The sequence below is a fragment of the Acanthochromis polyacanthus genome, chromosome 19 (genome assembly GCF_021347895.1).
Source record: "Acanthochromis polyacanthus isolate Apoly-LR-REF ecotype Palm Island chromosome 19, KAUST_Apoly_ChrSc, whole genome shotgun sequence".
NCBI classification, from domain to species: Eukaryota; Metazoa; Chordata; class Actinopteri; family Pomacentridae; genus Acanthochromis; species Acanthochromis polyacanthus.
In genome coordinates this window covers 7,562,385-7,578,610 of record NC_067131.1, presented here as the reverse complement: position 1 = coordinate 7,578,610, position 16,226 = coordinate 7,562,385, and the positions used below count along the sequence as shown (strand labels likewise).

The following is a 16,226-nucleotide window of genomic DNA, read 5'->3' as shown; positions in this document are numbered from 1 at the left end:
CTACGCACAAGTATTCAAAGCAACTACAAAAGTCTAACAAGCAGATCGGATCAGACTACATTAACATTACATCAAATACTAGACAAGACTGACATTTTGACCATTAGATGCAGAGGCTTTTGCATGCTGGCAAAGTGGTCCAGAGTTACAAGAATAAAAATCTGCACTTTAGAAGAGAACCGAAAATAATCTCAGTTTTTGTCACTTAAAACAGTTAGCATGTGAAAGAGACACAATATGTAGAGAAAATGTTAATTTTTGGAAGATAACTGTATTAGTGTGGACAAGGCCTTAAAGAAACAAATGTTTTTTCTTGTATAAACACAACCCCACCTGCACAGGCCTCACTTTGTTTGCTGTGCTGCTTAAACTGTGAGTATGTAACACGAGTTAAAACAAATTGTGCACAAGAAAAGCCAGATGGCAGTTTGAACATTACACATGCTGCATGAGTGCATCATGTGCTGTCAAGATGATCTAAAATCAAAACATGGTAGGACAAGTAAGACGAAGGTAAAAATTTAGAATGCGGCATCTATTTTGTGCAAACAAGAAACTGTAATCTGGTTTAAATAAGAGAAAATAGAGCCCTAGCTATGTCTTGGTCCCACCAACTGCATTATTGACAATTATCACAGCACTGTCTGCAGTGCATGCAGCAGAACATATAGTGGTGCGGAGTCATGCAGTGCTTGTGAAATAAATTGTTGGAAAGTTAATAACAAAGACTCCAACAAGCTCGTTTTCAACATAACTCAAACACACTTTCTATATATTACATACATATAGATAAAATATATATATATTGTATATAAGATATTGGCCAATGTAATGCTAATTTTTATTCCTTAAGAATCGTATCAGCTTCTGCTTCTCTTATCATTCTGGCTCTAATAAAAACTGTGTAGTACATGTAGCAGAGCTGCCGGTGGTGCAGAGTCAAACGGTGTCTTAACAGTAATTTGCTAGCTTGTGAAATACATTGTTGAAATTTTTTTTTTTAAATGACCCCATCATTTTCCCTTTTCAACATAACTTTAACACACTTTCTATATACTACATACATACACATAAAAATAAATATATATTGTATATAAGATCTGGGCCAACATAATGATAATGTTTTACTCCCGAAGAATTAGTATCAGCTTCTACTCCAAAAATCCAGCATTATTCTGGCTCTCCTAAAGACTGTGTAGTACATGTAGCAGAGCTGATAGTGGTGCAGAGTCAAACAGTGCCTTAACAGTAATTTGCTAGTTTGTGAAATACATTGTTGGAAAATTTGTTTTTAAAAATGACCCCATCACATTCACTTTTCAACATAACTCTAACATAGTAGTAGATCAGATAAATATACATATACATACATATAAGTATATATTAAATATAATATATGGGCCAGTAACATGAGAATTTCCTACTTCTTAGGAATTAGTATCAGCTTCTGCTCCAAAAACCCAGCATCATTCTGGCTCTAATAAGAACTGTGTCACTTTGGAGAGGAGAAATAACACATTCTCTTTCTTACAAATTTGAATTCACACCTCTCCCAGTTTTGCCATAACAGTCTCACTCGATCTGCTATGGCCAGTATGGTGGCTAATGTTAGCAAACTAAAGATAGGAAGACATTGTTACGCAACTGCAACTTCTCACAAGCTTCAACCAAGTGACTGAAAAATCAAACAATGAAAATATAATCACTGGTTGCAACCCTAGCTGATTCTTACTCCGCTGTATTTTACGAATGACTGGCACTCCGTTCACATGAGATATATCCAGACGTCTGCTGCACCAGGAACATCTTAGCAAATAGACAAGAATGTAAACAACAAATTATTGCTTTTACAGCCAGGCGCGGTTTTGGCCGAGACGATTATGACAGAGCTCAGTTGCCAACTGTCATCCTTTATGTTATCTTTTTGCCTTCTTAATTGCATACTTTATCTCGCCATCAAAAAATTACACCAAACACTAATTTAGATTTGTATGGCCTTTAGTAAATCATAGCAGGAGACCCTCAAATCTACAACATCCAGCCTTAGCGGGGAACAGTAGGAGGCGTTTTTTTTATACAACAGGGAGCAATGACCCGTGATGGTGGAGCCGCCACTCCGCCGTAGGAAGTCACACATTCCTTTTTTTCCCCCTCCTTAGCTTTACCTCCCGGTGATTAGAGGAACATCTGCAAACACAGAAAGTCCTCTCTGCTTCCCTTTTCATATTTTACACAAGCAAACTCCAGGAATCATTACCCAACATGAGCTCATCATTAGCACATTCATAATTCAGTGTAATGGATTATGTAATTGCTCCATTAATCAGGGGAGCCACCCCAGCATACTTTCCTATGCATTAGTTTAATTATGGGAAATGCCTCTGTTAAAATAAATGCTCTGTTTGCAGTAGCCAAATTTGAAAAGCCTCTATTTTCTACTGTGGGAACTTGTTCGATGCTCAGAGTTCAACATACAGCCTTGAGTTCTTGTGGTGCACTTCGCAGACAGCTCTTAAATAAAATGTGTCATGGCAGGAGGGCACAATGAAAAAGTAGGCAAAAGGGCAAATGCCTTTCAGGAAAAGCGGTTGTCAAACTCGGGCGTCACTTAAGTCACATAATTTATTGGCATTTGCAGCCAGGCAGCTAGTTGCGTGATGAATATTCCAGTTATATATGAAGCTGGAAGCGTCAGAAACAGATTAAGACACGTAGACATGGAGGTACTTGTCATCTGATTCCAGCAGCTGGCATGACTTGTGAGGGCTTAATCCAACAGTGTCATCAGCTATTTGTCAAGGAAAAAGAGATAGAGGGCCCTCCACACTCCCTCCTCCTTACTATTGTTGGAAGCTCAGTATGAGAGTCTGGCTTGCAGTCCTTTCAGTTTGAGTGACATTTGACTATCATCACCAAGGGACACTCGGTGTATTTTGGTCATCTCATCCTTGTTAAAGAGGTCGGTGACAGGCAGAGCCCTCGTAAGTGCTGACAAGAAATAACAGCCTTCGTTGGGGGGGGAGAAAAAAAACCTGTTGTTACATAAGAGAAATCACTCTGGATATACAGAAATTGCTGCACACTTATCAGTTATTTTCCCTGTCTGTTTTTTCCTCCCCCAGATTGTACTTAAAGCGATTTCTTTCTTACTTTTCTCCTTGTTCCTGCACTTGGAGGGAGAGTGGGAGAGCCTGAAAATTAATATGTATTTTTGCGCTGCTGCATATACAGTCCAGAATAAAACCTCAAATCCAAATAGGCCCCGAGTGATTGGTCCTTCAGTCACTACCTACACAAAACAAACAACTAAATGGTTTGTGGTTACTGTCAAGATGTTGGCAAAGCTTCACAAGGCTTAAAGCCTCCTGCCAATAACGCAGCCCGAGCCAAACAGAAAGACAGAGAAGAGACACGCACGGCATAAAAGATGGCAAGAAATGTTTTCCATTGTGAGAAAGGCCCATGTAATGCTGAAAAAAAGAAAAAAAAGAAGAGCTTACGCATTCACCTAGCCAAAGTGACATTTAAATAAGCAGGAGCAATTTTCTTCCTCAGTCCCTGCATCCCTCCCCTTTCTCCCGTTCCCTCTGTGCCACTGTCATTTGAAGCTGTCACAAACAAATCCTCCTCGCAGACCTTTCCAAATGTCAGGTTCCGTCATGCGGGATGACGGCCTCCGAAAAAATCAGGCCCCTGGAAACTTTTGTCAGGAAAACAGAGTTCAAGTGCATATGCATATTTATGGGAATTCGCAAATTCTCTCCTCGCGCAGCTGCAGGAGTTCACTGACTGAGCTACTGATCTGACGGTTACTTCACTCCACTTTTCTCTTTTTTACAAGTATTTGTGTTTGTTTTTTCTCTGCCGTCATTTATTTGGAGTTTGGATTTCAGTCCGGTTTCCTCTGAGCAGGTAGCGATCGGTCCTGTAATAGCATAAAAACATCACCTCTTATCTCCTCCACCAGGTACTGCCTGAGCACGCTGTGCCCTCAATCAAACCACTGCTGCCACCAGCACTACGTTTGGCACCAAAACCTGGAGAAACATCGTTCAACAATGTACAAACATGCACTGTACTGCCATGACAGCTTTCCTGAGGAAAAATCCATCCAAGTAGGCACTGGTGCTGCACCTCCTATGTGATTCTAAAATTAAATTAATACAAGATTTGCTTCTTTTCATTTTAATTAGATCGCAAAGCCAGAAAAATGGACGCTGAGAGAACAAATCAGATAGAACTGTTACACCATCGAGCCTTCATATTTTTTGGACTATGTGCAGGAGGTAACTGGCAATTTTCACCAAATGTAGTAAGTTCAGGGTGAAAAACATTTAGAAAAGAAAAAAAAAGCAAAAACTTATTTCTTCCTTCAGCGACAGCCAGACGTTGAACTGGAAAGCTTGGCACAGGTCAGAGACAATTCAGTGACTATGCATTCAAATTCTACATAATTTTAATAACCTCTGGCAGAAAGAAAGTTAACAAGAAACTGTTAGCAGAGTGTGCAATCTCAAGAGTCATTTTTACTGCCCTGAGTGTGCGGGAATGAGATGAGGGAGAGCAAGAGGAGCTAATCAACTCTTACTCTTCAGTGGCATTTCATGAACTGTCTGCCACTAGTTCAGTGCGCACAAAGGGCACATAGCATCAATAAGTCAACACGCTGCTGTAGCAGGAGTGGATCGAGACTCCTCAGCCATGAAAAGAGTCCTATAGTGAGTATTTTTGCAGATGGACTGCTTCAGGGATAAGAAAAAAAGCATCTTTGCGGTGACTGTTAAGGGGAAAAAAAAAGAAAATCTGACCTCCAGCTACAAGACCTGGAATGGATTGAAATACAAAAATCTGCATTTCTTAAGACACAGCTACTGAAAAAGCTGTCCTTTCACTGCCCTGTGTATAAGATGCTGAGCAAGTAGAGGTGGTGGGTGGGGACAAGGGAGGTTAGAGGAAGAGGGGAAAAAGATAGCGAGGAAAAACCTGCTTTTCTTCGCGCTTTTCTTTTTTTTTCCAAGAAGTTTTTGCTGCCGTCTTCTAATCTGTGCCACATCGTGTCAACATGTCCAGAAGGCCGGACTGGTTCTTTCTTTTCTTTCCTCATTTTTCCTCTTCGTTGCCTTGCATCAGGCACAGGATCTGAGGCTTTAATATGGCTGCCAGTGAGGCAACAGCCATTTAATAACAATGCAATAGTTCCTCACAGCAGTTGTCCAGTGTCGCTCATACGCCCCGCCGTGTGCAGATGGTACATTGTCTGTGATTTACGAAAACATTCTCCTTTTCTGAGATGTTTTTTTCCTCTCTTTTCTCCCCCAACATACACACACACACACACACACACACACACACAGACGTGCCCTTTTTGTCAGCAATATTTAACTCTTCACAGAAAACAGCACTTCTTCTCCGCAGCCCATGCAGTCATATTTCGTAACAGGTCAGCTAAAGTGGCCGCCTCTCCCCCCCAGAGGTGTTTGTGTGTTGTGTGTGTGTGTGTGTGTGTGTGTGTGTGTGTGTGTGTGTGTGTGTGTGTGTGTGTGTGCGGTTAGCGGTAAGCCTCTCGCATGTGCCTCACAGCCTCCCGCAGTGGGGGACATCTGGAGGAGGCGTTACCGTGTACACAGAGAAAAAGAAGAAGAGTTCAGGCCTGAAATATCATCCTCCAAGGACATAACTGGCTTTCATTAACACACAAAAGCGGGGAGGGGGGGGGGGGGGCGACAGTGGAGATTTATTCAAATCAACACGGCTAATGTTGCCATAAGCCAGTCACCTTGCCAAGTTACCCCAAAAACTCATTCTCTCTCTATCAGTGGCCCTTCCCCCGACTCGCTGCTGAGAGCAATTAGGGCACATTTTTGATGAAAATGACCAGTAATTCGGTGTAAAAGGGAGAAGGAGGGGGGAAAAAAAGGAGCTATGGAACAACCATTTCACAAGGTAAGATGTTCATTATGAGCCAGCAGGGAAGAGGCTCCTCTTAATAGAGTGCCAGCCATAAACATCCCTCATCATCACCGGGCCTGCCATTTGATCTCACCTCTGGGGCTTCTGCGCTGGGCATCTTCATTCATTTCTTCTGTGTTTCACTGTCTGTTTACTCAGTAATGGACTCTGCCCAGAGAGTTGTTAAAGGGGAACAAAGTGAAAGTGCCCGACACTCTGCTGTGGCGGTGATTAACGACTGAATTAGAAAACAACTCTGGGTCACCTTCTTTAACACCGTGATAGATGATCTAATGCGGGAATCTGATAGCCTTTGTTATAGGTGAGCCACAACCCGGGTCGCAGGTGCTTTTACAGTGTGTATCAACTTTTTCCGCGATCGATTAAAGTGCTGGGCTGTAATTAAAAGCCCAAAAAACAACAAGAATCAAACCGCGACGCTTTACGGCTCTGATAATAAGCGTCTCACTGATGAGTGTGCACGCAACTGTGTCCACCACTGTCTGTAAAGCCTTAGTTAGCGTTGCCCTAGTTCAGCTGTGGATATGCCATCTCTCCTGTCACAGGCAGTTTACAAGACTGGGAACGAGGGTTGCCATCTGTCCCACCTCTATGGGGTGCACAGAGGGACGTTTTGCACAGTTTTGGCATGCCTGACTTCCCCTAATGCTGCACAAATGTTTGGAGACATTACATAAGCAATGAGACCTTCACTTGGGTAGAGGAGGGTAGGGTTGGGGGAGGAGAGGATGGAGGATGGATACGTGCAGAAGAGGGCAAGCAAAAGCAAAAGAGGAAGGCGGATAAGAGAGAGAGCAGCCGTGGTCCTTTCATTCTTCTAGCGGCACTCTCAGGTGGACAACAGCACCACAGGGCTGCATCGGTGTTGCTATAAGGTGCAAGTAGAGGATGAAATATGAATAAGGAAGTCCAGTTTGAAAGCATTTTTAAATGCCAAGACCCCACATGGGGTGTTTTTCACACCGTCGAGGCAGGATTGTGTAAATCAAGTTTTCACAGCTGCTCTAATTCTTATCTTACATCTAAATCGTGACTTAACCCAATGCTGCGAGGTACCTGGCAAGTGAGCGTGCATGTACCATATTTGATAAAGCAGCGTATTACAGGATGTTGCTGCAATGTGCTGCCGCAAAGTAGAGCCAAGATCAACTTTTTTTTTTGCCAGATTATCTTACAAACAATAGCTCTGAAAGTTCTCTAACATTTTAAATGCATGAGTAAGCTTTTCGCCAGTTAAAAACAGGCCCAAGTAGGACATCTGTTGAGAGATGGATTGCACCTAAGACTGCATCTGACTGCAGCAGAACTGGCAGAAGAGGAATACTAAGGTGAATTAAATAGCTTTTGCTAGAAACCAGGAAGAAGAGCAACAGTAACTTGATGCACAGAGAACTGAGTGCACTATTATTTTTGGCAGTAGGGTCACCAGAGCAGTCATTGAGTTTTGAAAGACGTGTTACAACAAATGCAATTCTCTCCCTGCTCACTTCATAGGAAAACAAAATGAGATTTCAGTAGAAAACTGTGACACAGACAGGGCATGCAAATAAAAATATAAGAACAAGAGCAGGTAAATTGAGTTCCTACACATATTCGCTGCTCTGACACAACATAAAAAGGGGGAAAAAAGTCCAAGCATGGCTTGCATTTACTCCAACAAACACTCCAACTGTACACAGCCCACTGGAGCTGTCACACTGTGAGAATTTTCCAACGCTGATAATACAAACTTGAGCGCTGCTGCGGAGGAAAAGTGCTCGCCCTTCAACACTTAGACATCTTTACAAGAAAAAAAAAGGCGCATTTAAGCGAGAAGCTCTTCTGAAAAAGACACAAACTCCATCACCTTCTAAAACACCCAGTGACTGCTTCGGTCGATATTTCGCCACCTCTGAGTTCACTTTATTATTTTGGCAAAAAAAGCGACAAACTCTGACCTTTCACTGCTTTGCCACCCACTTCAGGTCTCTCAGTGCTCTTTGAAAATGAATAACTACAGGTCACTTTGCCTCTTGTTGTCACCACTAGTGTGGATTTTAATCTACTTTTAGGTCCAGATTACAACTTTAACCAGTTTCTGTTGATTATCCTATGAAAAATATCCTATGCAGTGTTGTTCAAGACTTTGGCTATGGATTATAAGTGGAAATTCTACCACTGTGGCCAATCCCCCACCTCCACCCCCTATAAAAATCCTCCCTCCCACGAAACTCACTACCTGCAGTGACCTCAATCGCTGATTTTATCAATTCCTCGCGTTGCATACACGCAAACTGCGAGGCTTCCTTGTGCAAATTTATCTATGTTAATGGAGCTGTAAGAAACGCACGCATATCTCTGAAAATATCTGTACTGTGCAGAATTTGCCAACAAGATGTGGCAACCCAACAGTTTCATTAACCACGCTGATGTGCAGATAAACATCGATAAGCTGCAGATGCTACGTTCGCAGGCTTCTTAGGCCGACTGAGCTGCAAGAGATCTTGCTCTTGTTACCATGGTGGTCCCTCCTTTTCATAGCCTGCCCTGCAATTAATGATGCACAGCAATTTTTTTTTCCCCCCTGGAACCGCCGCCCATCCTGTGTTTGCACTGTGTTATGCATTTATATATGTGACTGTGTTTGTGCATGTATGAGAGAAAAGCTAATTCTCTCAGCTGTGCACCAGAGGAATAACCTCCGAATTTGTATTCAGTAATGAGACGGGGGGTCTGGGAATGATGGTGAATTTGTAAGCGTGCGCCATCTCCCATAATTCCATTTAGCACTCCTGTAAACACTTATAAATGCAGGAGATAGTTACAGCACCCCCCCTTTCCTCTGCTCTCTGCTCTCATCAGGCTCGCACATCTCCAAAGAAACCAAGGGCAGGAGAGGAGGAGATATTGCAAATCACATTATGGGACATGAAATTAATCCACCCTCCCCAAACATTTGGCCTTCACACGGTTTAACCTTGAAACTGCTTTTTACTCCCCTTGCATGAGGACTTCATAAAACCCCCACCGTCACATCCAAAAGAACGGGTCTGACATTACAACAATGGCTCTGCCGAGGTAATTATTCAATAGGATCCTTCACCGTGCTGATGATATGTTGTAATTTCATTTCACTTATGCCTGTTTCATAATGTAATACACAATTGAGCAGGGGCACTTTACATCCCAAAAGACCACTTTCTCCTTAAGATAATAAAAGCCTTTTGTGCTTGCCTTTGAGAAATCCTTGGTGGATTATGTGAGTGCGGATTCAGGAGCACATCAATTAATATGCATTAAATGAAAGTGTATTAAGTTGTAAGAAAATAATTAATAACTCTAATTGCCGTGCTGCCGCTTTGCCCAGCGACGTCGCACCTGAACGCTAACAAGGCTGTCTCTGGCATCGCCTACAGGGGCCAAAAGTACAAGCGCGACTTGACCTTTTACACGGCCGAAAGACAATGCACTTCCACTTTCTCGCACGGCCACCTCGCTCTCCCCTGATACGAGCGCAGAGCGGTTCAATAACTGCAGAAAAATCCTATCTGCTAGCCGGCGCCGAAACCACACGAGGTTCAGCTCCGCTAGTCTCACTCAGAATAAAATACATCTGTTTGTGTTAGAGAATACTGTAGATCTCTTATGCAAGCCCTATCACTGGATCTTGTCCTTTTGTGTAGTACAGAGAATAGTGCTGGCACAGGGTTCCACTTTCCCCGTTACCATGAAAAAGACATCCACAGCTCTAATTATCCTTTACCCCTGTGTAGCTCCGGAGAACACAATTGCTGCTACTGTCAATGAAATTATAGCAATGGGGGAGTAAGCGATGACAGCAGAAAAATCTGATAGTCCCCCCACTCCCAAACACGCACTCCTCGATGTGCTGAAAAATGAAGATGCAGAACGCCTCGAGAGAAAAAGCCAAGCAAAGAAATGACAAGTAAACTGCTTCTTTGAGATATCTTTTCAATATAGCATTTCGAAAGGTTAGAGGAGTTTTGAAACCATGAGAGAGCAGCTCCGGCTGAGTAATGGCCCCTTTAGTTGCAGCGAGCGGCGAAGATACTTAGTAGTTTCCACTGCATCGCTCCGTTTCAGTGATTCGCTTTGACCAAGAGCAGTCCGTGGCAAGAACTGCTGTCTTGATCAGTTTACAGTCCGACTGACGTGTTTTGTTTTGTTTTTTTTTCAAAAATTACCCCGGCTTTCAGCTAAATCAATCTTGCCTTTGGTTGGAGATAATGAGCATGTTCGGCGGGCTTCAAATGAACACCGTTGCTCCCAGGCTCCTCAGCTCAACACAGTCACATCACACAGACACTTTTGAGGAAGGCAGAAAAGGAGAAGTCTTAGCCTTCAGAGACCAATTAAAAACACATATTCAAATTGACCTAAAAGAAGCATAGTAAGACATTCATTTCAAGCGCTGCCCCGGCCCTATAGCTTCACCTGCTTTTTTTTTTCCCATTACATCCATCCTAATTTTTTTCCCCAACTCTGACAAACAAACAATCTCAACAGAGTGGAAAGACTTGAGGAAAAAAAGATTCCATCTCATCTCTGCGGGATCAAAGACTATCGAGAGGTAGTGAGCACATACAGATATACTAATTTTCACACAACATGCGCTCACACTCATTCAAAGGACGTGGAGGCAGGATTTACCAGCTCCGAAGCACAGTATGCATACATTAGACGATCCTTATTAAAGACCTTAGTGAATTTTAGATCATTATCGTAACTATCTCTGCCACGAGAAAGACTTGCTACAAAGAAAATGAGAAAACAGAGGAGTGTTTGCTTTCTCTGCTGCCTTCAGAATGCTGTAAATAATAGAATTCCACTGTACGATTCACAAACATGTGTTACCGCATGTGATTGTTTTGTCAATTAATTGATGTCAAAAAATGCCAATTAGAACTTCCCACGTCTTCGAAATGATTGTTTTTCAGCCTGAGGTTGGCATTTTTGCACCTCTTTTTCTAATTTGAGCACTAAAACCTATTACGGAAGCAAATTTGAAATGGAAAAGAGAAGCTGAGGCTCTTCAAGGAAGCACCGGTCAGAATTTTACCCATGACATATTCAGTCCCACAGCCCAGCGGGTACGCCGAGGCTCTGAAAACGTGCTCCGTCTCGCTTCCGCAGCACTTCTAGGGAAGCTGCTCTCATAAATCCCTTCTAATGGTGGCTGGCGAGGGAACTTTTTTAACGCAGAACTTAGCAGCCACTGTTATTCACCCGTGGAGCGAGAGTCTCGGGATGATGGATGGTAATAAATATTGCACGGGGCTAACAGAGGTCCCCTCAGAGACGTTCAATTGCCTTGAGTGATAGGGTGCCGCTCGGCAACACGGGAGAGGATGGCAGAGGGCAGGCTCTTCGAGGGGTCGCCTAACTGAGTCTGTTCCATTTCCTCGGCGGAAAACATGACAGTCGCCTTTTCTAAATGATAACGCCGACTCACAATGTAGGGGTGTTTCTGCAATTCAACTTATGTATGGCAAGTTTGTTCCTGCAAAAAAAAAAAGAGGGCGGGGAGTGAAAAGACAATTCAGCGTTCAGCAGCAGCGATAATTGTGAATGTACCTGGCATGTGAGGAGCAAAGAATGCAGCTCAGTGTCGTGGCCACTTGTGACTGGAGCAGTTTAATGGAGTTTTTTGACAAGGGAGCCCTGTTGAGCCGATCTGCCCACCATCTTAAATGCTTCCTTGACAATGGCTGACAACAGAGCAGATGTCCAAGCTGTGCACATCTGTAGTGGCCTTATACTCCTTCAGGCACACACACACACACACACACACACACACACACACACACACACACACACACACACACACACACATTCATCCAATACACCCATAAGACAGACAAAGACCTGCCTCACCAAGGTCATCTCTGATTTGGCTCGGAGGCGTCAAATAATTTACATCGATTATATTAAGACGACTCTTTTTTTTTTAGGTGTCGTGCCAGGAGGGTGTAATCATCTGAGTTGACAAGAACAAATTAGTGACAGTGATGTTTTTTAATGATGAGTGATAAGAAATTAGGAGAACTCCTCCATTAATTCCGACACGTGTCCCGTATTTTCAGGGCAATCAGAGAATTAATTAGTCCAATAATATGTATACTTTAGCGTGTGTAATTAACAAGTTAACACAAGGCAATTAGCGGCTCATTCATACACACTGTCTGCACCAGTTCACTGCTGTAAACACACTTCCCTTACTGATTTCTTCAGCTGCGACTCACTGTAAGACCCAGAAGCGAGATAAACGAATAAAAAGTGGCGTAAAAGAGTGAGAACTGCAAACAAAAAAAAGGAGACCATTATTCTCCTCCAGTGCTTTTTTTTTCAAAGTCACATCCTGGAGCCTCCAGGGGGATCATGAAGGGGGCAACCCCACCCCCCCTCAGCCTTTCACTCCATCCACCTAACAACTTCAGACTGCAAATGGATGAGCTTTTTTTTGTCTGTACTGCACACTAAACCACAAGAAAAGGTAGCAAGATTCCTGGATGTGTGTGTGCGTGTGTGTGTGTGTGTGTGTGTGTGTGTGTGTGTGTGTGTGGGAGGGGGGGCAGATTGTGATCACATGCAGGTGTTTGATCATGCAAAAAGTTGATGAGAGCCCTGTGATCGTCTTGCATGCAGAAGGTCAGTGATATCGCGGTGCAGCTTCACAGGAATGACTTGTGTGTTTTTATTTTTTATTTTTTTTTGCAAAGATGCACAGGCTAAGCAGCAAACAGCGCTAAAAGATTACACAGGATGACGTCTCCTACTACAACACTGTTTTGTAGAGAGAGAGAGAGAGAGGAAGAGAGGGGGGAAAACTCAGTGATTCGGATCAAGTATGCGGTATTTAGAGGATTTGTGAGCAAATAGTCTCGCTGGGAGCATGCACACAACTCCACAACACACACTCTCCGCTAATGCACTTCCTATTTTGTTTTCGAACCGACACACACACATATACACACTATCCCCTGATCGTGCGAAAACAAATACCCTTGCCGTGTTTAAATAAATGTGAAGAGGAGGGGATGTAATGTGAAAACGCGGGATATTCAGCGTCCACACGAATTTGCACGGACGAGGTTTTCGGTCAGGAACGACTGTCCCTCTGTGCGTTCAACCCACCCCGACCATTCCCCATCTTCATGGCGCAGTAAGGTGGACACACATGGTCAGAGAGAGACGTATGCGGACCTGGAAACCCCCCGCACACACGGCAGCCAACTCTGAAAGCACGAATCAAATCGGTGGAAGAGAGGGCAAAAAAAAACAAAAAAAAAAACGCAGTCTTACCTGGACCGATGGATGCGTAATCGCAAGTTGAGACTTTTTTTCCTCGCTTTTTTACGCACACGTCGGCGGCAGCATCATCCGCTCCGGGGACAAATGTTTCATGTGAAGATTTCTTTTCTTTCTTTTTCTTTTTTGGAGTATTTATGATTCCACCTTATTAATCCTCGGTGCGATACACGAGCGGCTTTTATTTGGGAAACGACCGGAGAGAGAGGAGCTGACAGGGAAGCGGGCTACAGTGTGCACAAACGGCTCCCGGTTTATTAAAATACAGCCGAGCATAAAAAACGCCGAGTAGGTGTCTAACTGTTTCACTGCTTTATTTTTTCCTCCCCCTCTCTCTCTCTCTCTCCCTCTCCCTCTCTCTCTCTCTCTTTGGCTGTAGTCACACTGTGTCTGTCTAACTCTCCTTTTTTATCAAGGCGGGGTCTTGGGTCGTTTAAACCAATGACATAAACCAAGAAGAAGAAGAACCCCCTCCTCCTCCTCCTCTTCCTCCTCCTCCTCCAACACCGCACACACCTTCTGCTCACATGGTTAGCAGCACAAATGAGGTGGTCATTTATTTCATGTTTATTTATTTATTTATATATCTACAAAAAAAAGTCATTTTTAGAAGCTTTTAAATTGAAATTCAGCTTAAAGACGCACTTCACCCAAATGACATGGGACAGCAAAAAAAAAAAAAAAAAATCACTTAACTGTATTCAGTCATGGGGATATTTTTAAAAACACAATACAAATAGCCTAAAGCTGGAGCAGATTTTCAAGTATTGAAGGCATGTCTGCCTCAGAAATCTCTCAACAAGTGAGGTCTGTGGATTGCTCGGACACTAACAAAGCCATATTGCTGTTTCCAGATGTAATTTTTCACTTCTTTAACGCTCCCATATGACGCACATCCGATTTATTGTGCTATAAGCTTGGAGGTGTAAAGTGTCATCCACTGCATAGATCAGTTGTCTTGGATGACACTTTATCGACATTGTGAATACCTCATACTGTTTGCTGCTGCTGGTCAGTTTATTGTTTCCTTTTGTTTGTTTATTATACGTCACCCTTGGTTTGTCCTAAAACTATGTGTAATTCTTGAACCCAATGCATGCTACTACCCTTGTATCCTTGTACTTGCCCTGTGCTGCTGCAATACCTGAATTTCCCCTCTGGGGATCAATAAAGGATTATCTTATCTTATCTTATCTTATCTTATCTTATCTTATCTTATCTTATCTTATCTTATAATGAGGACGTTTACTCATGCCAATCTTCAAGCCCTCACACAACAAGATGGCCTCCAAGTCAGCTGCATTCAAATCCACCACTACTTTCTACTTTCATCAAATGTTCTGTTGTTGGCTGCAAGAGTGAACACGAGAGTCTTCATGTACATCCTGCACCTAAGATCCAGCGGATTACTCCTTAGTAGTGGCTAATGTGACTAGCGTGAACTTGTTTTATGGCACTTATTCAGGATGCTTTTTCTTGACTGGATCCGTGCTCATGTTGTATCTACTCTCAGATGTACGTCGCTTTGGATAAAAGCATCTGTTAAATGAATTTGTAGTATTGTAACGTTTACCGCTAGCTATGATTACATGCAAACAGGCCAGGGAGATTCAAAGATGGCGGAAACTTTAAGGCTCTTATAAAACGAATAAACAATATTGAGTTACTGCTTTTCTGTGTCACCACTGTTTTTCGTCTGTTAGCTTCTCTCCTGCTCTCTGTGCTCACAAAAACTGTATTTTAATAGAGCAGAATTCCCAATATAGACAACATCAGACAACAGCACAAGTATGAAATAGTGACTGAAACGCAACCCATTAAGATTACATGTTATCCAACAGTCAAGACATTTCCAAGCTGCTGCATAACACAGCTAACGTGGTCTTGCAAATTCACCATACACAAGTTTAAAACGACTGTGCTATGAATTCAGCGATTTTCCCATGTCAGATGACAGCGATAGAAACTCCTGGTCACACAAACATAGTCACGTATACAAACACTTTACCGCACAAACGTTGTCGGGCACAGATACAGAGCGAGTCGTCTTCCTGATGGGGGCATGGCCGGGAGGGGGAGCACAATATGGGACCTTAAAAGTGGCACTGATCAATATTTTCAGATTAGTAAGGGCTATTTGTAATGCTGTAAGAGGTGCTCATTGTGCCAAGCTCAAAGAAAACTCTTTTCAGCTTTTTACAGGATTTTAGTGTCTTTAAACACTTTGTCTTTGATTTTGTGGCCTGCTGTTATTTTCTTTTTAAAGATTGTTTGAACTCATTATAGGCCTACACACCAGAAAAGAGACAAGGAATGGCAAGGACGATAGGAAGATGGGTATGACATCCAACAAAGTTCCCCCCATGATGCCTTAAACTTGGCAGTCACGGCATCGTCCATCCATCTATCAGCTACATCCGCTTTATCATGTGGAAGGTCGCAGGGGGAGAGCACCAGTCAATCACAGGACTAACAAGGAGAGGCAACAATGCATGCTCACACTCACACCTATGGCCAGTTTATTGTAGAATCACCAATTAAACTACTATCTTATCTTGCTGATCTCCATGTGGAAAGCTGTCATTGTGTTTCTGTACATTACCTTGGCAGCTAGCTCATGCCCATAAAACACAATTAATGAAGGTTCAAGCAGTACACCTACATCCATCTTCTCTGAACCTGGGGTAAAATCTGAAACTTGGGTACATGAAACCAATGCTGTCTTCAGAGACATACACTACTGGGGGTAACTGTGAAATATGCCATTTCACAGACAGCAGACAGTTCTGGGCCGATTCAGGCTGTTATCCGTCAATGTTGGCCGAGAGCCAGCCAGATTATCTGCGTGTGGTCCAAAATTGGACCAGATGTGATATTTGGGGGAACCGGCTTTAATCAATCCAAATGACAGAAACTTACATGCCTGTCACATGCAAGAAGAAAAGTAC

The 16,226-nt window shown here is 42.9% G+C and overlaps 1 protein-coding gene across 4 annotated transcripts in view; it reads right to left on the bottom strand.

Moving 5' to 3' along the window:
• The window catches only part of ctbp2l (C-terminal binding protein 2, like), a 119,923-nt gene extending 106,269 nt beyond the window's left edge, over positions 1-13,654 (bottom strand). For 2 of the 4 annotated variants that reach the window (XM_022194190.2, XM_051939061.1), the window contains exon 1: positions 13,273-13,653. The gene's annotated coding sequence lies outside the window, so the exon portion shown is untranslated. Of the gene's footprint in view, positions 1-13,272 lie in introns of all 4 variants that reach the window. The other 2 variants (XM_022194193.2, XM_022194191.2) reach the window with 2 other exon arrangements.
• Between the last annotated feature and the right edge of the window lie 2,572 nt (positions 13,655-16,226).